The sequence below is a fragment of the Puma concolor genome, chromosome A2, assembly GCF_028749965.1.
Source record: "Puma concolor isolate L17-30 chromosome A2, mPumCon1.1.hap2, whole genome shotgun sequence".
Classification (NCBI taxonomy): domain Eukaryota; kingdom Metazoa; phylum Chordata; class Mammalia; order Carnivora; family Felidae; genus Puma; species Puma concolor.
This window is the reverse complement of record NC_141668.1, coordinates 132,482,085-132,506,828: the sequence shown is the minus strand read 5'-3', so window position 1 is coordinate 132,506,828 and position 24,744 is coordinate 132,482,085. Positions and strand designations below refer to the sequence as shown.

The 24,744-nt window shown below is 42.1% G+C and overlaps 1 protein-coding gene across 6 annotated transcripts in view; it reads right to left on the bottom strand.

Annotated features, from left to right (window-relative positions):
• Positions 1-24,744, bottom strand: part of FOXP1 (forkhead box P1) — a 512,855-nt gene that overhangs the window by 384,465 nt on the left and 103,646 nt on the right. For 5 of the 6 annotated variants that reach the window (XM_086697592.1, XM_086697602.1, XM_086697598.1 and 2 more), the window contains exon 1: positions 5,188-5,262. The exons of the other annotated variant lie outside the window; for it this stretch is intronic. The gene's annotated coding sequence lies outside the window, so the exon portion shown is untranslated. Of the gene's footprint in view, positions 1-5,187; positions 5,263-24,744 lie in introns of those variants that run through there. 6 annotated transcript variants of the gene reach the window in all.

Genomic DNA, 24,744 nt, shown 5'->3' with positions numbered 1-24,744 from the left:
GAGGGGCCCAAACTCACAGACCAGGAGATCACGACCTGAGCTGAAGTCACACGCCAACTGACTGAGCCACCCAGGCGCCCCTTTAATTTCTTTTTCTTTTTTAACTAGGCTCCACGCCCACTGTGGGACTTGAATTCACGACCCTGAGACCTGGAGTTGCATGCCCCACTGACTGAGCCAGCCAGGCGCCCCATGACTCCAAATTTCTAAGGTTTTGTGGATGTAGGTCAGGCTCCAAACCTGATCCTTCTAGGCATTTGAGGTTTATAACTTGAATTACCTGAAACTTGCCACAACCATCCGAAAGTCAACGTGTCAACAGCCTATATAAAACAGATCATCCCTCTTAAGCTCATTTTGTCCTTTTGGTTTTAAAGTCAATTCAGTGCATAGAACATGAGCAAATTAACAGGGAATTGAGGCTCTTCACCATCTTTACCAATTTTTTTTAATACCGCAAGAAAGTGCAATCTGAGTTTGTCACTGTACCTCCCAAAACCCTTTGCTGTTCTTTCTACACCAACAGCATCATTACTGTTCCAGACTCTGTGCAAAGCACTGTACAGGTATCATCTCATTTAATCCTTGCAATAATACTAGGAAGTAGGTAATGCTATTACCCCGGGTCAGATAAGTGAGAGGCCAGAAAGAGGAAGAGAAAGTAATTTGTTCAAGGTCAAAGAGCCAGTGAACCAGGGTGCTGGGATTTGATCTTGGAATCCAATGTCCTTAATTAACCTGTACCACCCACAATACGCTTTAGGCCCAAATGGCAAATGATTCTGTCTTCACAGGGAAGATGATGTATAACCCTTTCTGCATGGGACACACGGAGGATCAACGACTTGTTTCGTAGAGAGTGGAAACCTTCCAGAGAAAACCCAAGGGCAGTATTCTATTCCTACAATAAAGGTGATGTGTGTGGTTTTATTTCTTCTCTTCCTCTCTCACCCAGATGCGGTCCTCTTAGGTATCATGAAAATACAGAAATTCACAGGGAAATCCCCAAATGGGCTCTATTTCAACAACTGCTAACTGCGAGCATGTCTACCATACGCTGGATACTGTCAGCAGCCAAAGAGACATGCTGAATCGGGCAGACCTGCCCTGAGCACATCACCTGGCAAACAGGTAGATGCAGAAAACACAAGAGGCTTGGAGCGAGGACAGGAAGAAGGGGCAGGAGGGAAATCTTCAATGTGAGTGTTCCGGGCAGACCTCTCCAAGAAGTTGACGTGTGAACTGGGCAATAAGGAATGAGAGAGTGAGCGTGTGAAACACAGGGAGTATTCCAGGTAGAGAATACCACAGCACAGAGGCAACGGAGATTTGAGGGCATCTGAGCACGGCAATGGTGCCTAAATGAAATATTTGAGACCATATAGCAAAAGCTCAAGGGTGTCAAGAGTCTCTGGAACAGGGAACATCTTCGAGCCACTATTTCCAGAACATCAAGTGCTGCTCAACAAACAGCCGTCACTGAGACACCGGGGTGGCTCGGTCGTTAAGCGTCCGGCTTCGGCTCGGGTCATGATCTCATAGTTCACGGGTTCGAGCCCCACACCGGGCTCTGTGCTGACAGCTCAGAGCCTGGAGCCTGTCTCAGATTCTGTGTCTCCCTCTCTCTCTCTCTGCCTCTCCCCCACTCACACACGGTCTCTCTCTCTCTCAAAAATATGTAAGACATTAAAGAAAAAAAAACAGCCACCATCAACTAGGTACCACCAATTCTCAATCTCTGGGACACACTGCCAGTGGGACCATCCATGGACACAGCTTCAGTCCGTGACGCAGTCATGCAGCAGCTTTGGTAAGGAGCTGACACTGTTCTTTGAGGGCTGTTCCCAAGAAGATCTGTGGGGAACCAGGGCCTGCCCTGCAGACTCAGCATGGAGGCAGGGCCCGGGATGAAACAGGGCAAGATCGGCATCGTGTAGGATCAGCCTGCATGAGTGAAACCCTACAGAGTTTCAGATTATCATCAGCAATACCAACTTGAAAGCAGTTAGCGAATTCTGCTTGCTAGGCAGGCCCACTGTCTGAGTAAGTAAAAAATGGAATAGAAAAAGAATTGCACGCCTCTCAGGGGAAATCGTCAAAGAGGGACCCAGAGATCTAAGTTCTGTTAGCAGGCCGGTCCAACAGCATGCATGGCTGCAGGGCCCTTGAAGACAGGCATCAAAGCCGGCTCCCAAGGCTCGACTTAAACTTGTAAGAGAAAACTGGGTTAGAAGCAATGGATTGTGAAACACATACTGTCCACAAGTAAGACGATGACCAATGAACCAGGCACACGACAGTAAAAACTGTTCAAAGATCGGGATTTCTACCACATCACCCGGGCTGTGTAGCACAATGCTGGCATTTATGACCCATCAGGATCTGTGCTAAGCTCTGTAGAAGCATCACCTCACTAGATTTTCACAGGAAGCTCATTCCCGGTTATATCCCCAACTCCCAGATGAGGAGGCGGGGGCGCAGAGATGTTAAGTAACTCGCTCAACATCATTCAGTCACTCAGTAAACGCAAAAGGTGGCATTCGGTTCTAGGCTGATCTAAACTCCAAAGCAGACCACCACACTGCTCTCCTACGTCCATAAACGGCATTCAATAATGTTTGTGAATGCATCAACCACCGTGATTCAGGAGAATCTGTCACAGGCTGGTCCAGGCAGAACTACAGAATGAAGTATGAGAAAGTCTCATTCTACTTATTCTATGAGATACAACTTTTCTACAATTTTTTGAAATCTTTATTTATTTTTGAGAGAGAGACAGAGTGTGAGCAGGGGAGGAGCAGAGAGAGAGGGAGACACAGAATCTGAAGCAGGCTCCAGGCTCTGAGCTGTCAGCAAAGAGCCCGACGCGGGGCTCGAACTCAGGAACCGTGAGATCATAACCTGAGCTGCAGTCGGATGCTGAACCGACTGAGCCACCCAGGTGCCCCAGGGATACAACTTTTCATATGAATAACATACAGGCCAATCTGAATTAGAAAAATTGGACAGGGGTGACTTACTTGTCTTCCCCATTATCCTAGGTAAGTATTCAGTAGAGATGGGGGGGGCAGCAAATCACAGAGATACAGAGTGGACAGCACTGTCCCTTCTTTGAGGGACAGTGCAGCCATCAGCAACATCCCCTGCAGACAATGGCATGATGAGAACTGGAATGTAAGCTTCTATGTCACTAGCACCTCAGGCTTGTACTCAAGCTTTGACAGAAGCTTATATCCAAAGGACACAAAATTCATTACAAAATTCTTGAGTTTAAATTTTGGTTGATAGCTCTCTTGGGAAAGAAATCCATTTCTCAGATTTGCCACGGCACTTTCAGTAAGAATATTATGGCCCTAAAATATTTACTGGGGTATGTATCTCCAGTGAGAATCAAATAAGCTTAAATTCAAACATGTAAAATTCAAATTAGAGATTATACACACAAGTCAATGGATGACAGAAGACATTCACCGAAAAGAAACAAAAATTAAACCTGTAAGAAAAATTCACATTGTGGGTTTGTAGAAATAATTACAATTGTGGTTCAGTAAGCAATGACCTTTTTCTTCCTTACTAGGAGAACAGGGAATTTATCTGGACATCAAATTTCTCAAGTCTAAGGATACACTTCCCTTATGTCCTTAATGTTAGGGGTTGTTAAAAGGCTTAAGTGGAAGTCATTAAGACTTCATGGAAAATTGTGTAAAGAGGCCTGCTTCAGCGGAGAGGCTAATTTTCTCATTCCTTGCATTTCTGCCTCTCTTCAGGATGTAGAGGCAATGGCTGGAAAGCCAGCAGCCATCATGTGAGCTTGAAAACAAAACAACCCTTGAACAGGCAGGCGGAGCAGAAAGACAGACAGCACTAACTGCTCTCCTCCAGATACCTTTTATCAGACGGAATATGCAATAACGTTTTTAAACTTAGATGCATCTCTGCTACTAGAAAACAATTCTTAAATGGTATGATGATATGAAAACATGTCTGAAGACGATCCCGTTTTTCCTCTCAGGAAAAAAATGAGAAAATTCATGAATTGGAAATGTGATTCACCAAGCTGTTTAAGTATGACTTTCCCTCTTAATTACAACCACGAGTCCAGGAAGCATATTTGCCGAACCAGTCTCTATGTTGTGACATGCAACACTTGTGAAATTCAAACATAGCTGGAGACATCCAAAGCATTATTGTTTATTAAGGACCTTATTAAAGGTGGAAGATCTTAAACCACTTTCAGAATCTGATGATTAAAAGAAATTTAATCGTTGTTCATTGGCATTTGATCTTTAGCCTGCCATAATCTACCCATAGATCCCTTCATCCATATTTGATACTCAAGAGACATTTCAACAGCTTGTCCATCAACTGCAGAGGGGAAGGAACGTACAGGAAAACCACATTACTTAGAAAATAAAAGAGCTTTCCCCCACACTCATTTAGCTCATGAAAGCCCAATATGATTAAAAGGGTGAAGAAGGCAGACTCCACTACGTGAACCAGAATGACTGTAGAGAGCCATCCATTATATTTGTAAGGAGTTTCGAAATTTTCAAAGTGCTTTCATATACATTATATCTTGTTTCATCCTTAAAACTACACCCTGTGTGGTAGGAAGGGCAGGTTTTTTTTTTTATTATTATTATTCTCGTTTCTTCTTGATAAATGGTTTGCTCGAGATCAGAGGAACCGCTACCCAGGGAGGTATCCTTCCTACCTTTTTTGATGCTTAGGTGAGGGGTCAGCAAACTACGGCCTTTGGGCCAAATATGGCCCAGTGGCTGTTTCTGGAAACAGTTTCACTGAACCAGTCAAACCCATTTGTGTACATATTGTGCATGGATGATTGGGATGGCACATCGGGAGAGTTGACCACAAAGTTGCAACAGCGACTGTGTGGCCCACGAGGCTGCCAATGCTTATCATCTGGCTGTTTTAGAGACAAAATCTGCACTCCCTGTATCCGATCACCTTTCCACGAATATGATCCAGGTTACAGATCCTACTGTTGTAAGCCAGAAAGCTAGCCTGGAGGACAACAAACTTATTATTGCTGGCTGTAGAATTCTGGCTTAATAATGACTCATTCCATTACCTTCTGAGAAATTACCACATGTTCTACGGGGCCGCCTGCAAAGATGGACCCCAATTCTTAAGCGGGATGCAACAGTAGTAATGTTTGCCACTTACCCTGAGCTTCTAACGAGTCTCACAGCCATAAAAAGCTGGGGGGGTCACTGGTTGGAGGCAGGCATAATGCCACAGGACTGCAACACACGGAGGGACACTGAAAGCAGAGAGAAGAGGAGAGGTTTAACTGAAGAGTCCCAATTTTTTTTTAATGTGTATTTATTTTTGAGAGAGGGAGGGAGAGACAGAGCATGAGCAGGGGAGGGGCACAGAGAGAGGGAGACACAGAATCCGAAGCAGGCTCCAGGCTCCGAGCTGTCAGCACAGAGACCTACGCGGGGCTTGAACTCACGAACAGTGAGGTCATGACCTGAGCTGAAATCTGACGCCGAACCTACTGAGCCAGCCAGGTGCCCCGATTGTGATGCTTCAAAAGCCAGGCATTCACAGGAGCCTCGGGTATTCCTTGAGGACACGCGACTTTAACATCCAATATGCGGTCACGTATCTAAGCGTCTATTTTACCTTTCCCCTTACAGAATCGGCGTTTCATTTGCTCATACGCTGAATTCAGTATCAGAGAACACAGGAGAAGGAAGCAAAATGGTATGCAGCTGGGGAAACTGTCACCTGTGAAGGCACTGACATTTACTTACAAGGAAGGGTTCCTCTAACGCCAGTCCTCTTTTATTGTTTAGGATAAATTCTCATAATGAGCGCGTTAACCTATCCTGAGAAACAAGGGCCAGGTAGATCCCTGAGTCCAAATGTGGATTCTGCCTTAGGTTTGAGTCTTTCAGTCTCTCCCAATGCATCTAAGCAGAAACGGCAAGTGGAAATAAATATATGTGGGCACACATGCACACAAGCACCCTGTTTAGGAAAACAAACAAAAAAAAAAGGACAAGCTATCTCGCCTGGCAGCCAAACACCAAACCTTACTTGCCGCAGCTCATGGCTCTTTTTCCAGCTGCATTTCAAATGCACAACAGGGAGGCCGTGACACGGCCTCCTCATGGCAACAGCCAGCCTGTGTATGTGCACACGGGTGGAGGCTGTGAGCTTTCACGGCTTGGTGAGGTTATTAGTAGAACATTGACCGAGTCCAATTCCAAGTAAGCTGAAATTGCTGACAGATAAGTCAACTCATCCTCAAGCAGTTTCAGAGAGATTTTATGAATAGCAGCCGGTAGCAAGGTTTTGCACGCCAGGCCTTTTCTGCATAGATCCTGGGGACGATAATGCCACCTATGCAGCCCTCAAGGTGACAGGAGCCACCGTAACACGGGGGACCGGAACTCCAGAATGAGTAGAAAGCCTGAGATCCGCCGCGTGCACGTGTGCCGTTCTCTCCCAACAGCCAACTCAGACAAAAATCCACGAGCGACACGTCTTCTAAGTCTCATCAGAGAAGTTGAAACTGAAAAGGAGGTGTATGAAGTTCTCGTGATTTGAATAGTCACGTCGTAGCTCCGGAAACTATGTGGGCTGTCTGTCTACCAGAGCTCGGAAGAGGGTTAAGGGCTGGTGTTCTCAGTGAGCGCCTCTTCTTGGTAAGAGATGAACTCAGGCCAGATGGGTCCACGTGACGTGTCCTAGGTATGCACTGCCTACGTGAGTGTAAACCGTTTGCCAAATGTATCACGGCTTAAGCATCTTCCTTCTTCGATGAATTGAACATGCTGCGTTAGCAACCTCGCTCTTCAACGAGGCAGCTTAAGTGCAGGGTAAGAACGCATCAAAAATATTTTTAAAGATGATTTCAGTTGGCAAAGGCTGTAATCGTTCAAACTTAATTGGTGAACTCATTAATGAGCAACTGCCACCACAAGAAAGAGGGCCATTGTCATCGACTTATCAGAGCAATGAGATAACGAAGTTAATTACATTGTTTTCAGGGGGTTTACACTTGCTTCCTTTTAAAGTCTACATTTCCCAAACATTTGTTCTGACACTCCATGTGTTTTGCTCCCCTTTTTAAAAAAACCTATCAGCCGTGGGCTCCTCAAGGAAAAGTCGGCAGATCACAGCCCTAACATCAGGGCAAAGCAACTGGAAAACTTTTCTACCCTTTATTATCTACTTGTAAAATGTTATAAGCCTGTAAACTAGTTAATTTATGAGCCGTGTTAATAATTTGCTCACACTCGATCGCAGGTTTCGCAAACACCGTTTCCAGGGATGGAGGTGGATAATTTGTGGGTCCGGCTTCTCTCCTAAGGGGACACTAACTAATTTGACACAGTAACATGACATAGATGGTGGGGCACACTAATGACCACACTCCAAGACGTGGCTGTCAGCCTGTCGCTCCAGTGAGAAGCAGCTCGCCTTCGCTGCTGCTCAGTACACGATGCTCAACTAATTATTCAGACAGGGACATTAATGAGAACCCTAGTGTTTATTTCCAACATACTAACCAGCGCTTAGCTTCCATTTGTCTGATATGGTCACTGATAAAATGGGTTTCATGAATAGTAAATGTGAACTCCAATACAACAAAGAAGCACTGGAGAAAAAGGAATAGCTGACTGGAAAACTATCCTTGTCGACTCGAGTTGTTTTCTGCCTCAAATGTCGCCAACGACAAAGTGACAGGTACTAGGAAAGGCCAGGAGTACCAGGGAAGCTAAAAGGAGTATTTTTAACCACATACGTCCAGGTACAATCTTGACTTTTGACCGAAGCCACTGGATTGCAATATGGTCAAGAGCAACTTCGATCTGAAATAAATTTCACTAAATTTATGACACTGAATACATTTTTTTGGAAGTTGTTTTTCCATGGAATGACCAAAAAGTTTATTAGCTTATATGTGCTTTTTCAACATTAGAAAAGTTTGATCTTTGGTGAAACTACCTCAAATGCGATCTTTACAAACATCACTAAATGCAACCCTCGTTTTTTTGTTTGTTTGTTTGTTTTAAATCTATTGGGAAACCGTACCTACTGAGAGTTTTTTCAGAAGTGTTCTTCAACATCCTCTTATACATCCTATTTCTAGGCTACTAAACCTTGCAATCAAGTTCTTTCTACTTTACATTAAATTTCTATTTGGGTATGATAAATGTCCTTCATTTTATGGTTATTATATTCCTAAAATATTCATACAATCATAATTTAAAATGAGTAACTTTAAAAAAAGGTATGCTTCTATCTACTAGAGGTATTGAAGAACTGAAAACACTCCTGATGTGGCTCATTGGAAGACGTACACTTTGAATTAAGTAACAGTGGTAGTATTTCAACAAATGTTCTCTCTGGCATCTTGATAAGGAATTCTACTCAATACTATGTATGACTTCTGATTTTATAGAACAGCAAAATAAGTAGGAGTCCACATAGATCTCTTTGGGAATGAAAATGTCATTGAGTGTAAAATTTGAAGAAGTACGTACTTCTAAACTTACAATAGATCTGTGATTTTAAAAAGTCAAAATACATAAATCGCACCTAACATGTGAGAAGCAGATTCAGATTCCAGGCTAAGTTTTAAACATGTTTTTAAACCAGTATACAGATTCACTCTCTCATGGGCACTACTGTCTCCAAATGATGCTATTTCCAGGGGTACCTGACCTGTTAACAGATTCTCAGATTATTGGTATCTGTGCAGTTTAAATATGGTTAAGTATTCATCCTCCATAATAACCTAAAAAGGTATGGCCAGTGTGTGGCACAGACCAGCTAGATGCCAATCAATTCATTTCTTCTTCCTGGATGCAGAGGAGGGATGTATTTCCCAGCTTCCTTTGCTGTTAGGTGGGGCCTTGTGACTAAGTTCTGGTGAAATAGATCAAAGTGGGTATGTTACTTTCATTCTGACCCTGAAGTTTCCTGAACATCACTAATGTCCTCCCTCCTCCCTTAACTGTGCACCCAGAACTCCAGTGGAGAACTCCCAGTTCCTGCAGATGGTGGAGTCAGTGGATGGTATTTGCCAGGGCCCAGAAACACAATCGAGAGCCACCACCCCTGTCCCTCACCAGCCAGCACCAGCCTGAGCTGCTTAGGAAATAAAACTGCACCAAGTTAAGGCTCTGAGATTCAGGAATGTTTGTTATAACTACCGGCATCTCTTAACCTGAATAAATAGAGCTTTCTAATTTCTCCCTGGCTCCCAAATCATACTTGAATCTCCAGGCCACTAAACCTAAACAGAAGCATGGTAAATCTGGAAAAATTCCAAACTTTTGCTGTGATTATTTGCTCCTCTAATTAAGCTATGAACAGAAAATGCATCAGGCGTACGTAGCTTTCCTTCTTAATCTCACAGCCCTGTCAGGAAGTCTGATCCCATTTTATAGATGCGAATACCAAGCCTCTAAGAAGTGAAATACAAGCAAACAGTGCAAATGTATACCCAGTTGACATTTTCCTAATTGAATGCCTCTTGCCTTTTAATATCTAAATTTTATAGAAAATACTTATTTCTCAAGCAAACATTTTTAGCTCTTGCTTACAAAATAAAAAGTTCTATGACATTCTCCAAAATTAAATAGAACATTTTTAATGAAATGTGTGAGGGGAAGTGTCAAGTTACAATATAATTGGTATTGTGTCAGAAACTTCTGTAGAGGTTTTGAAAAGGGAGCAACAAAGGGGATGCGTCTCAGATGTTCTTGGTGAAAAGAAAAAGCCATATTTAAAACATATGTACATATTGTTATGCTGAGATCACATTGTTTGGTAATCAGTGTTTTACATATTTTTATATTTTTAATGTGATAGTAGAGATAGATAGATAGATAGATAGATAGATAGATAGATAGATAGGGCATTTGCTATGCTTTCGTCGTATTTTAGAGTAAGGATTGACAAACTTTTTCTGTAAAGGGCCAGAGCGTGAATACTTTAGACTAAATTGCTAGAAGTTCTCTATTGCAACTACTCAACAAAGTCCTTGTAATAAGAAAGTAACCACAGTAAGTAACACAAATAGGTACTGTGTTCTGATAAAACTTTATTTGCAAAAACAGGTACTGGTCCTGAGAACTGTATTCTGCCATCTCCTGTTTTAGAAAATTGATTGGTGGGGGAGGGAGTTTACATACGGACACCTAACATTATGATTTCTCCTACATAAAATAATGGGAAATAGTCTTGGGCTAGCATTTTCACCCACGGCATCTGATGGCCTTCCTTTGCCCAAGTTTCAAGGGATAGGTGGATGGCCGTGCTCAGTCTCCATGTGAGTTCTAACCCTGCGGTTCATTCTTCCCTATAAGTCGTACACCTGTCAAAGGGCTCACTGCCCGTACAAGGCTCTTACAGGCATCCCATGCCTTTTAAACAAAATCCAAGTACTTCTGTGACAAGAAGAAAAAGCTGATGGTTCTGCCCAACCGGCTGAGTCAAGTCTCTGCATTTAGGTAATGCAGACAACAGCCACCTTAGAGTGACCTTATATTAAGGACTTCTTAACAATAGTAAAAGAAAGCAAAATAAATAATATGTAGACTGGAAAGGTCACTAGGGGAATGAGTGCTAGGAGCAAGAAATGACACCTCTAAAGTTTCCAAATTAGGCACGAAGTCTTCCCAAATTAGAATCGAACACTTTTCCTGGTTATACAGGATGTACCTTGTTAACCAGCTTCAGAAGAGGAGCTACGTGTCCAATGATAAAAAACAAAAAACAAAAAACAGAGATAATGTATCAAATGTATTGCCTTATTATTCTCTTAAGAATGTAAGGTTGTAACAAGGTTTTAGTTCAGCCTTTGTTTTTGTTTTTTGTTTGTTTGTTTGTTTGTTTTTGGGGGTTTTTTTGGATGACAGAGTTCAGAGACACTCACAGAGACACGCTTTTTTAAAAAATCTCGGTTCCCCATTAATGTTTTATTGTAAGACTGAAGTGTGCAAGGTGGCTTTAGACATAAATGGACAAATTTTATGAATCTTTTTTACCTAAAATGTCAGTAACAACAGAACAAAAGCCAGTAAATGATAGACCAGTCTGACAAAGAACATTTTAGAGTCACTAAAAATGATAGTGGAAACAGGGAAATGTGTGCAAACGCTTGCTGTAATGTGATATGAAACAAGCAAGATAGAAAAACTGTACCAACTATATAAAAGTAGGTGTCAATAACGAAACAAGAAAAAACAGTAAAACTAACAGTTGTGCCCTGGAGGAAATGGGACTAGGTGAGATTTTTTCTTCAGAATTTTTGTATGTTTGGTATTCAAAAACAAGCAATATCGAAAATATCGGTTATAAACGAATCTGAAAAAGTTCTCTGAACTTCAAAAAGAAACATCTGTTTTACATTTATACTCATTTATCAGTGGCTTCTGATTGGCTTTTTTTCAGACCAGAAGTATCTTGAGAGCAGAGATTTGTGTTATCTCTCATGTCCCAAACATAGGGTTTATAGCCCCTTACGCACTCAATTCAGATTCCTTGAATCAACTGAATGGTCTTACTTAAGTCCTTCCCATGGGATTACACGAGTAAATTAAATTTTTATACTTGAGCCCTTAAAAATATGTAAATAATTTTGTTTAAAGAAGTTGACTGCTTGTGGATCACAGCTGTCAGTAAACTGCCTGCTACATAATGACACTTTCTCCCCTCTCCTTTTGCCATGACGACACACGACAACTTGTCTTTTAATAACTTAAAACAATTCCGAGTCATTTGCTCATTAAATGCAAAATACATCTTGATCACCAAGCCTGGCATTTCATAAATATTTACCCCAAATGCACTGCCTGCTTTGCAGCTGGGACGGTAGGCTCCTGATTGACAAGTAACTTCTGGGCAGAAAAAGGGAGACCTCTCCCTCACGTCAGCAGGGAGAAGGGCACCGTGCTGTGTTCACACTCACTCTCCTGTGGAGGCTCTTCTCCCAACGGCCAAAAAACACACAGCAAGTGGGATCATCCTTTACTGTTTTCTCTCTCTCCATCCATCTCTCTCTCAGACAGGAAGATACACACATGCACACACACACGCGAGCATATCCACCCTGCACAAACTCCCTGCTTGCATACTTTCACTGTCTCCCCAGTACTCTGAGAGTAAAGATCAAAACCCTTCCCTTGACCTTTATAATGCCCTCATAATCTGGCTGCTGAAGACCTCTCCACTGGCCCAGCCAAGCTTCTCCCTGAGTTGGAAGGAGAGCAAGAAGGGAGACAGAGGACTATAAAGATTTCAGCTTCTTTCCTGAGAACCACCATGGTCAGCAAGACAATACGAGAAGAAATGTATCTTTACTTAAAAAATAGGGCATCACAAAGTAAATACTTAAGTATGTATTTTCATCACTTAATGTATCATGAAAAATTTCCCCTATCACCTTCTGGGCAAAAATAAACTGAGATCAGTACACACACACAAAATCAAAGTCTTCAAAAGCAACTTTAGTTTTCTCCTTAAAACCTAACTCTCGGTGCATAGGTGCTCTGCCAGCCAATACCAATGGCAAGTGGGGAGGGCTCAGGTGGTCCTCACCACGGGTGAACTCTTTTCTCCAAACCTGTCACCTCCAGTACAGAACAGAAAAAGCCACTTGCAGAGCATAAACAGGGCCTGTTATTCAAAAGCCAATCTGTGTATCGTCAGACTGATTTACCACTTGGGATAGAGTATTTCATTGGACGGCGCAGGGAAAGCATGCTACGGCCTTGGCTCATCAACAAATCTCCCTGCCCAATCCCAGAGGAAGATGGGCTCTTGGTTGGGATTTAAATGAAAGATATTCTCCTCGTGACATGCCTCTGAGGGCTATCACTCTTCCTGATCTCTGGGAGAACAAGGGTATTTATTGATGAGCAGGCTACAAAAACAGAAGGTGCTATGCTTCTTTTTGATCAAAGCCCAGTGGCTAAAACCAAAGTAACATGTTGTTTGGGACTATCACACGATAACTAATTCCATTTCATTTTCTTCTTCCTGGGGACACAGGCGGATTACATTGCCCAATTTCCCTGGCATTTAGGTTGAGGCCACATGACTGATTCCTGGTCACTCAGATGCGAGTAGAAACAAGGTGCATCACTTCAAGCATGATAAATACAGTTCCTGTCCCCCCAAAACTACGGGGACCCCACATTCCTTGCAGCAAGTGCAGAATGGGGGAGGCTGAGCAGACACACACTGATGTGAAAAGAGCCCCACATACACCTTTATCATGTTAAGCTTCCAAAATGTGTGCGCTGTTAGTCACAGAAGCTACCGGCACCCCACATCCTGCCTAGTACAGTTTACACCCTGTAGCAGCTTTCATTAGGATTTACCTTAAATAAACACTTCATTTGGGGTTTGTCTCCACTCCCCCCATCCGGATCCGTGGTACCATGCCTTATTATTCTGTGTATCCTTCTTTTAGAAAAGACCCACCACTACGTCTTCCAAAACTCTGTTGCTGATAAATGGAGTCACAGATCAGTATCAACGAAGAGAGAAAGCATTCACTTGAGATCTAGGTTTCCAGAACCCAACCGTGGACCAAACCCTGAGTCTGTAGCTGACATAGGTTGGAAGTGACACCGCGAACACTTCTGCCTTCATGAGGCCCACAGTCTACTGGGAAACCAACACAAATGCATGGGAATAACCTAAGAAAAAAATGGGCCCTATGCCCAAGAGTTCAGAAAAGGCTTCAGAGCATAAATTATCTATAAGCTGAAGATACTGAAGGGGAGGAGGACTGAGCCACGTAGCCGAGGCTGGGTGGAGGATGAGGAGAACCTTCCATCGGAGAATCGAATGGAACTCTTGGTCAAAGTAGATGTGAGCAAGCACAAACACTGGGCCCCAGAATAATCTTCTGCTTCTACAATGATTTTAAAAACATAACCTGGGAGAAAGAGGACTTCCAAAACAAAAACAAGGCCAAATATATTATTGAGGAATTCAGAAATAAAAAGAATATTATTACCCTTTGCTAGGTGTCTCAACGGTGTAACTTAATACAAAACACCTGTTTTTCTACCACTGACAGGGAGAAAGGAGAGGGGTTATCCACACTGAAATTGCTTTTCTAAATGATCTGAGAAAACTGGAACAAGAGAAACGAGGCAACTCAGTTCACAGACCACAGCAGTACCTCTTAAAAATCCAACCACCTCCTCCTTTATAAATACCGTAGTTAGCCCTCAGAAAAACAAAGTGGGTTTTATTGATTGTTTAGCTCCAGAAACCGACTCGGACAGAGCACTAGAATACGGTCAAAGGGGACGTGTTTTTCTTAGCACTGGGTGACCACTTGGCTGTACCTCTTTACTGGGTCCTGTCTTCCGGAGAAAGTCAACAGTGAGTATGGAGAAGTGGAAAGTCCTTTATGGCACTAATACCCTTACCAAGGGGCTCCCCAACCCCTGATGAAGGCTCGAGTCGTCATCAGAATCACCCGAAGGCTTGTTAAAACAGGACTGCTGGACTCTAGCCCCAGAGTTCCTAATTCACTAAAGGCCAGGACCAGTGGAGTGGAGTCTGTCTCCAGTGTGGCCTTTTCCAGGGCTCCTTGACCAACCTCAGGGGACGAGGACTTCATCCTCTCTCCCAGGGTAGTCTATTCCCCAGGAAATACTTGAAGCTCTGCAATCTGTTCTCCAGCGGGCATCCATGTGGCTCATTCTGACATCTGACTCAGAAATGGCTAACTTGCAGGGCTTTGCATCAGTCTAAGAAGACGACTCAGCCCTTACGCATGCTCCTCAGGACCCTGATTACATCTCCGGCCTCTCCTGCTCTCTACCCACACCCGCCCAGCTCCATCCTCACCAGCCCCCGGCTAGCCACGCTGGTCTTCCTCTCCTATACCATGCTCTCATTCCCAACCCTGGGGCTTGGTCCCATCATTCCTCGTAAGTGGACAGTTCTTCCTCCAGCTCTTTGTATATGGAGATCATTCTCAACCCTTACATCTTATGTCTGATGCTTTTCCTGACTGAATGAAACAGCCTTCCCCCAAGGTATGAGCTGTATAAAATTTCCTTTGTGTATTTTCATTATGTGGAAATATACGGCTCCTTCCTTTCACGATTTGCCTCCCCTGCCTCCCACTACTTGAAGGGAAACTCCAGGAAAGCAGGGGTCTGTTCTGTGTCCCTTCTCACTAGGTACCCATATCCCTCACCAATGACTGTCACACAGTAGGCACTCAAGGGAGGTCTGCCGGATGCCTGAATGACTAAATCAAATTAGCCTATACTATTCTTCATTCAAACAGAAAAAAAAAAAAAAAAACTAAGGAGAAAGTAAAACCCAGTAACTCTCAGCTATGACATAATGAGCTGCAGAGCCCAAAGGGATTCGAAATGCACAAGACAGACTGAAGTTACAGGAATAAAGCCTCTAAGCCGGCATTTCAGGCATCAGGAAATGAGGTGGAGGCAGGGTATAGGAGATCCTCGTACAGCTCAAACCACCTCAAGACGCCCACCGTCTCCTACCAGCCATTTCACAGAATTTCTGCAAGTTGTATCCCTAACCCTCGACGTCTTGAACTTCTCTTTAAAGTCACCTCACTCCTGCTGCAGGTGCAAGGGCAGCAGAGTAGTAAACTTTTTTTTGCAAGCTGAGCTCCTCCACCCTGGATGACTCTGAAAAACCACTTGTAAGTAGTATATGTTAACCACAGTTCGTAATTTTGTCACAGGTGTTTGACTAAAAAGGGGACAAAGCCTTTTAAGTGAGTCTGCCTCTATTATGTCATTGTGTATATTCCACGCCACACCTAAAAGCTAACAAAATCCTTTCTTTCTACGCCATGGCAACCAGAAGAGGGAACGCTGCATAATTTTGCTAGGGGCATCCTATATGCTCAAAAACGTTCACGCCTTTACAAAAAAAAAAAAAAAAAAAAAAAAAAAACAACAACAACAACATGTTAAAGTAGAATTTTAACACAACTTGTCATAAAAGCTGATATGAGTACACTAGAGAGGAAATCGAATGACAGGAGTTGTACCTGGCAGTTCAACAAAACACAGGATAAATACTCTTCCTGACGCAGCCAAAGCGTTGGTTAGAAGTTCAAACAAGGGAGATGCAGTGAATGAATATTCAAAGTGTACCATACCAAACGATTTTTCTAGAATTATTTTTAAAAAATCATTAAAATGCGCTAAACTTTGTAGCAGCCTGGTGGGGTGAAATCAGTGCCAATTCTGGTTCTGACACTAATTCACTTATTGTGTGGTCTTAGAAAAGTCACTCCCTCTCTCTGAAACCCATAAGGAGAAGTCTGATGCATTCCATTATTTCAAAGGCTCCTTCCAGTCCACACGCGCTTGGCGTCCATGAAGGTTTCTGGGCTTGCCTCTTGCATGGACAAAGAAAAGGGGAGATCACCTCCACCTGGCTCATTATGAAACAAACACGTGGGAACAGCCATCCTTTGTGGGAAGCTAAGGAGCAGGGTGGCTCTACCCTGGTTTATTGTATCTGTTCAAATAAAGTTATGTTTCCATGTACTGCAGGAGGGTGAGTTGATGTAGTAATTACCTGTTACTCTTGACAAGTAAGGTAATTAATGTAGCAAAATACCACTGCAATGTGTGTAAATTTAGACCACCATAATTAAAGCACCCGTCTGTTCAACAAACTGTTCAATTAAGAAAAAATATTGATGGTGTACATTTTTTGAAATTAGAAAACGTATGGAATGAATGAATCTCCCTTGGTTGACATCCATTTCCAGAACGCTTTCTCAGCAGGGAGCATCCATAAAGGGTTATAACGGAGTAACTTACACTAAAACACAGAAGTATTTTTGTACATACGCTATTAAGATAAGACTGTCTTTTGAAAGTACTGATTTAGCGTTCTCGTTCCAGAAAACCTGTCAGAAAATGAGCTCAAGGACTATCTGAACCCTAAAACTACAGCCAAGGAGAAGAAGAGCTGCAACGTTATGATGGCACAATCAAGTGACGGGGCTGTTCTCCATTACCACAACTTGAAAGTACCATCATCTCCTTGCCAAGGGCAAATAAAATTAATGTAACTTCTCTGGTACTCCTTGATCAGAGAGAGAGTGGTATCAAACTTGGCTTCGTATGCTTTTATTCTGGTTTTTGCCCATGCCTACCAGTCATCTTCAGACCAAAGACTAGCAGGTTGAATAAGAGGGCTACTTGGTCCTTCACTTGAAGCAGGATTTCCCTCCTTGCTAATCTGCTTTCGAAAAATTCTAGCCACATTGAGTGGCTCAACCAGACCAGAACTAAACTAAAACTAAACCATATCCCCAAAACTAAACCAGACCTGCCATAAGAGAGAAAAAGAATCCATCAGTGACCAGATCAGAGGAAAAGCAGTTCCCTCTGAATATAGTCACAGCGGCGGGGGGGAGGGGGAGGAGAAGGCACAAAGCTCACAGATATCTACGTAGGGTGGGGTAGCAAAAGTGGGGAACCGGTCAGGGGTGCGCCCAGTTTGCTCCAAGGAGGAGATCCCAAGGGTTGTTGTGTTTTTTTCCCCCTCTTAATTCTTCTACTCAGATAAATTTGGAGGAAGACACAACAAGGTGGCCTGAGTAAAGAAACAGCTGGAATGCAGACAGACTAAACAGTGCGATATGGGCAAAAAATGGTATATGATCTCAGTGCCATTTAGTGACATATACACTTGTTTTGGGATTTGCTTTCACATTTTTGTATAGCATATCTGAACTTGGGAGACATAAAAATCTAGAAAGAAGGGCTAAAAAGACATCTTCCAGTAAATTCTCGGCTTATCGTAGTAAATTTAGGTCCTAATATCTGAGAACTTGGATGTATCCCCAAGTAAAGAATAAAAAGTACAAGGAGACATTCTAGACTGAAACGTGGTGAGGAAATTAAATCATTTCTCCAACTAAAACACTCTGATTTCACACGTGGAAATAATATTGTCATTAGAAAGACCAGGATGAAGAAATCGCTTGTACTAGCTATTGATAAAAACAAGGCTAGAAGGTCCTAACAGGAAAGAGGATTTTGTAAAAGCTGCCAGAGAACTCATAGTACATGGTCATATTAAAGTAATAACTCTTAAAAATGAGCCCTTTTTTTGTTTTATTCTCCTAGTTTGAAAGGATGCTAAATCTGACGGTGGTAGGGATGGGGGAAAGGGAGGGGCATGAAATGGGGACAGTGAACATGCCAGATTCTCTGAGTACACACTAAAATTTCCAATTCTCAAATGCTGCGTGAACCATCCAGAGAATAAAAGAAAAGTCCATAGTGTTCTTACTCACTGGGTGAACTGACGGAAGATGAAGCACTTATTTCAAAGATGACATCAGAGAACATCTGACGGGCTGTGTAATATTACAAAACGTTACAAAACTATTTCACATTGAGTCTACCACGGGATCCTCACAGAGATTACGAGTAAACTAAGGCCAGGAGCAGCTAACTAATATGGCTGCATCCCCAAAAGCCAGGGACTATACTAACAAGTGGTTCTCCTTAGAACGGGATAAATGTGGCTCTTGGTCCCACTATGTCGATACATGGAGAATATTTGAATATTTGAGTATTTCTGCCTTAGAAGGTAACAGTTGTGACTCGTGTCTTAAAATTTGTGCCTTAAAATGACCAGGCACACTGGTTACTATGTTCCAAGACAATGGTAGTTCAAGTTGGTAAGTAATCACCCAAGTTGGGGAAAAACAAACCTGGTTCCAAATTCTGGTTTAGCCATTTGGTAAAAATACCAACCCAGAAATTGTGAACCTATGAACACACTGAGCTTACATACTCAATTACGCTCAGAATTTGTTCTCCCCTAAAAGAAGGCCCAAGAAAAACAGTACCACCATTTTCAACACTCAGCTTCATATAAATGAGTTCTCGGTTTAACTTTCTTTTAACCTTTTCCACTTGACCCTTCGATAGCATTGCACTGTGGCCCTCCCTCATCTCCTAGAACCAATCCAAGAACCATTTGGCTGGAGGATAACTTCTACAGGTCACACACATTCTCCAGATGTAGCAACTAATGCAAGGAATAGAAAAAAAGTGACTGGTAGAGAAAGAAGGAAAGATAAGGATAAGTGTCCTATTTATTCATCTGTTATCGATAGAAACATACAAGTAAATTGATGTGCAAATTAGGTTCTTTTTTATTCTTAAAATTAATAAAAACTGCAGAATAAAAACAAAATGGCAAACGGGTAAGCAGGTGCAACTGAATTGATGTTAAAGTGTTAAAACGTGTGAGTCAATGTTTCCTGGGTTTAAGCAACTTTAAGACATGCACTGATGCAAAGCCCCCCAAATTCTGATCTTATATGAACACCACACATCCTTTCTTTCTAGAGAAGAGAAAATTATTTTAAACCAAGACATCTAAAATGCAGAAAGGTGACAAGGTGATATACCACTGTTGCCTCCCAGAGTTAAATGTCCCTTTCTATTTAACTCTGTCTTGGGCATCCAGCAAAACGACAGTAATTTGAAATATTTTGTTTAATTAGGTAAATAAATTCCACATAAAGGGAACATTACTTTTTATATGCCATGCACTGTGCTCAGAACTATTTTTGCAAAATCCCATTTAACCCCAAAGCATCTGATAAACTAGGATACTACGGTGAGGTAGGTGGTTATTTATTTATTTATTTATTTTTTACTTCCATCTTCAAATGTGAAAACTAAGGCTTACAAAGATTAAGTAACTTTCCCAAGGTCACAAAGTTACTAAGTAGCTTTGCCAGAATTTGAAGCCAGATCCCTCTCCCCAACTTGGGTAATTACTTAACAACTATACTACCACACTTTAGAACATATCAGCTAATACTCCTGGTGTAAGATTTCTTGGTTCATGTTGATACTGGAAAGTAAAGCAACCTGAAAAAACAACTTTGTTTTAAGAAACTTGTTTTGAATTAAAAGGCATTTTTTTTTTTTGCGCTGGTAACATGAAGACTGATTACTTTTTAGGTTATAGTAATAATTGTTACCTTATGAATGCTCCATAGAAACGCTTCCTCAGAACCAAATATTGTTAACAATGAAATTCTTGCATCCTGCAGATCTCTATTTCAAGTTAGAAGATGAAGCCACACTGGTCCTGGTTTTCTGATGAAGACTTTTGTCAAGAAATAACTCAAGAATTCCTATCCAAACTGTACATAAAATGTAATCAAGAACCCCCCACCTACACACACACACCCCAAAAAAAGCCTGTATTGGAGGTTGAACACGGAGTGAATCACCACAAAAGGATGGAAAGTGGTTGGATAAAGGGACACTATCCTGGGCCACTAACTTCCCTTGTTCTTCTTGCCAGTGGAGAAGGAATACTAACGTTAGAAACTTCCAGAAGAGAATGATATGACACAAATACCAAAGAAGCTTGCACAGGGTAAGGGATGGGAAATACACAGTATCACACACTGTGACACTACAGAAAAAATGAGAGATGGTAATGGCCTGACTGGCCAAATATTCCAATTTCTGTCAACTTCTGGTCTCAGGAGATTTTTCAGTTTGTGCTCCTTTATCAATAATGGCCATTTTTTCACCCCTTCCTCTCCCATCACTGATCTTGGCTATTTCAAGGTATTATGTTGAAAACTTTCCCCTTCTCCACCTTTCCATTCGTGTGCTCTTTGTATTTCTACCTTCATATCATCTGTGTGAGGATTAGAAGAAGTGGGTAGACAGGCACCTGGGTGCCTTAGTCGGTTAGACATCTGACTTCAGGTCATGGTCTCGTGGTTCATAGGTTCAAGCCCCGCGTCAGGCTCTGGGCTGACAACTCAGAGCCTGTAGCCTGCTTCAGATTCTGTGTTTCCCCCCCTCGCCTCTCTCTCTCTCAAAAATAAACATTTAAAAAATTATAAAAAAAAAAAAAAGAAGAAGTGGGTAAAACAAATCAACAAAGGCAACAGTTCTCAAAGTTCTAGACTTAAACCACTCCAATGATTTTACGTACTATGGACATGGTAACAAATCATACCAAAGTGCATACTTGGAAGTTCTCTTTCCAATTTCCTTTGACCCCTTCTCATGATGTCAAGGACAAAGTGACACCTTATACACACTAACGTACATTTTTAACAAACAAAGAACCTCTCTGGCCCAATACCTTAGGCAGAAGTAGGCAAGAGAACACAAGAGTAGTTTGTATCAGGGGTCAGCAAATTATGGTCGAGAGACAAACCTGGCCTGCTCCTGATTTTTATGAAGCCCATGAGATAAGGACGTGTTTTATATTTTTAAATGATTCAGAGAAAATAGCAAAGAGTAGTATTTCACATGAAAAAATTACACGAACATCCACAGTTTTACTGGGACACAGCCACGCCCATTTATTTACGTCTTGTTTCTTGCTGATTTGGAATTACAATGAAGAAGGTGAGGTGTACCAGAAACCATATGATGTGTGGACCCAGATACATATACTAACTGGCCCTTTGGAGAAATATTTTGCCAACTCTTGGGTACACCATCATTCTGGCCTTCGTAGTATTTATTTTAGGTTACCATCAGGCTCTGGTAACCGATACTATTTTTTTTTTTTCTTTTAAGGGATAATGTAAAATTTCCTTTTTAAATAGGCATTCTCACAAGCAAGGGGACTTCAAGGGAAATAAGAGTGAATAAAGGATAGGGATACGTGGAATGTAGATCAAAAGCAGGAAAACGTGAGGAACACCCAAGAATGGCAAAGTTTGAAAAATAATCAACCAAGGAGATGGGGGCAGGCAGGGGAGGCTGGGATATAAAACTAAAGGCTACGTAAATAAGATATCCAGATACAACAATCTGTCTTCTAAGGTCACAGAGGAGCCTGAAGGGTGGACCCCTAGTGGACAGAAGGTCAGGCAGGCTACCCAAGAACATCAGGTTGGCCAGCCTCATCACGGGGAGCAGCGGGTTATTATTTTACGTCCACAAGACCATTATCCACTGGCCAAGATTTCCTAGCTTGTAGCTTGGCCACTGGGGCGGCTGTGAGTCCAAAACAACCAAAGCTGTGTAAGTCAGGTAAAACCAGCACAAACGTCCAAGAGGCTCAGCATGAGTCTAGGACAAATGCTTCAGAGCAAGTATCTCTTTGCACTGATAATGTACCCAGTATGACTTAAGATTCCCTTACCTTCCTCCACTTTGAGGGAAATGTTGCCAAAGTGCACTGAGTATGAGAGACCTCCTGCATCTCAGAATAAGTTCGCATTACTACTGACAACACTCACACTCTTCAGTGTTTGATATGCACAGTGTCTATTCTTTAACAATAAGGTTTCCTCAACAGTTTCAGTGTAGTCTTGGGAAAAATGTCTTTTGGTAAAACAATCTCCCATTACCATATTCACCTCTCACTAGTCTTGCATATGGCTCTCTGCTGCAGCCTTTCAACTAAACTTCTTCCCCAAGACAATTGTATTGTGGTGGTTCCACGAACAACAATTTCTGTTGTTGAGTCATAGATACTATCGTGGCAGTGTTAAAAATTCATCATCTTTTTCTTTCCATATGATTAATGTTTTTAAAACAAGCTGGTAAAACTTAAAACTAAACCATATCTGTAAAAAAGAAAAAAAAAAGGGGACTTGAAATGCTGAATTTTAAACTTTGGAAATAAGGTGATTTCAACCGCCCAAATGTCATTTTTTCTTTCCACATCTGCACAGCATTTCAGCTGGTCATCACTTCTTAGGTGAATTACAATGAGTTTTATCTGCTATTGACTCAGAAGGCTGAGACAACAGGTTCCTGATTTTTTAAAACCACGATGAACTACTTTTATTAAATTCCAAGCACTCCCACCCACACAGACACTAAGTTTTCATACTTATTTGTGACATATTTATTAATTCAATACAGAGGATCTACCAAATTGCCAATCAGAGTTCACAGATTGACATATTTATGGCCGAAAGCCAAAACACTTGACAGTTTGGTTAACCCCAGAAGTCTTATCTCATACCAACGACTGAATTAACTTTAGGCCTTTTGAAACCTAAAAAACAGCTCAATGAAATGTCCATTTGAAACTGTCTACCCACCCTCCTTTCCTCCAAACCGCTCCCAAATGGGGCCAATGGATAGTTGGGGGGTCATGCTATTCTGGTGAGGTGGACTCCACCTTGGTTCCGGTGGTGAAAAAAATGTCACCTAGGATATGCCAATTAACATCTTCTACTTCCCTGGCCCTCAGGAGGGTATAAGATGCTGGAAAGCACTCCAGTTAGAGTTCATTAATTTTTCTGAAATTTTTAAGAAAAGATTCCCTGTATTTCTCTCTCTTCCTTGGCATGTTCAAGGAGATGTATAACCCAGCCATTGCCAGGAACCATCTAACAAGTGCAAATAAGGCCAGTCTGATAGGCCAACACTGTGGAAAACAGGAGAGAGACCTGGATCAAGTCTCCTGCCAGTCTACCTACTGAGGACTTGCCAGGGACACTGTTTAAGCCTACCTCACCAGAGGTTGCCGTTGGTTACAACCAAATTCATCCTAACTTAAATCTTGAAATCATCAAGGATTATATTTTCCCAAACCCTGGGATTCTGGGACCCTAGGAATCGGGAACCACTATTCTGGTGATGAGTAGATTTTATACATTTACATGGGGTATCAAAACATGCAAAGTAACTAATAAGTGTTTATTTCATGCTTGACGGGTATTTTTCATTGTGTTTGTAACTCCAGGTCACGCATGTCACCGGGAAAACTGTAAAAGATAACAACATCGGGAAACTGCCTGATGTCCCTCCTGTAATTATAAGATGGCCATGCTGGCTGACACTATTATGGTAAAGCGACAGGAGGAGATGAGAGGGCTCCAGGTGGCTCCCTCACTGCAAATGCTTTCAGCTAGCTCTGCATCAAAAAGCACTACTTAAGCATTTACTTAACCATTAACATCCTTAACTTCCTGAGAAGGGAGAGAATTCATTACCATAGAAGACCCGCTTTAAGTGGTAAACTTTACAAGCAAGATTAGATCACTAAAAAAAAAAAAAACACATAAAATGCTGTTAACCATTCCTACAAGCTAGGGAGTTTGTAAGGCTGAGATTTGGGGTTTTTGACCCAGGATGCAGAGGAGAGAGATTGTTGGCCTCGCAGAAGAAAATGAGTTTCAGCGAAAAAAATACCAGTATTTAGGGCTTGCACTTAGCAGTCCTCTGTGTAAATCCAGACACAACCTATTTGGCTGACTTAAGGGGAAAAGTTGAAAGGAATGGAGTTTGATGGGCAGGTCCAAAATTGGAATGAAACCCTAACATGTCTGCAAAGCTGTCTTAATTTTTGCCCCATGCGAAGAAGTCGTGGGTATGCAAGAGCTAGGGGAAAGGTGATCATTTCCCTAGTGAGTGATTCCTTCTTGATATGCTGCTTGAAATTTGGAAGACAGGGTCTCTAGGAAACAGCTTGGAAGGACATGCTGAACAGAAAGAGAAAGTTAAACTGTTGTCTTTAAGAAATATGTGCAGGTAACAGCAGACAGGCAAGAAGTAAAGAAACAAGAGGGAAAAGAGAACAGAAGAAGTGACAAATTAGGCATTTGGAGGTCATGGTCTATGGAAAAGGCTATCCAAGGACGAACTTCGCATGGGCAAATACAGGTTTTAAGAATAGTACCATGGGGGTGCCTGGTGGCTAAGTCAGTTCAGCATTTGGCTCTTGGTTTCACCTCAGGCCATGATCTCACAGCTC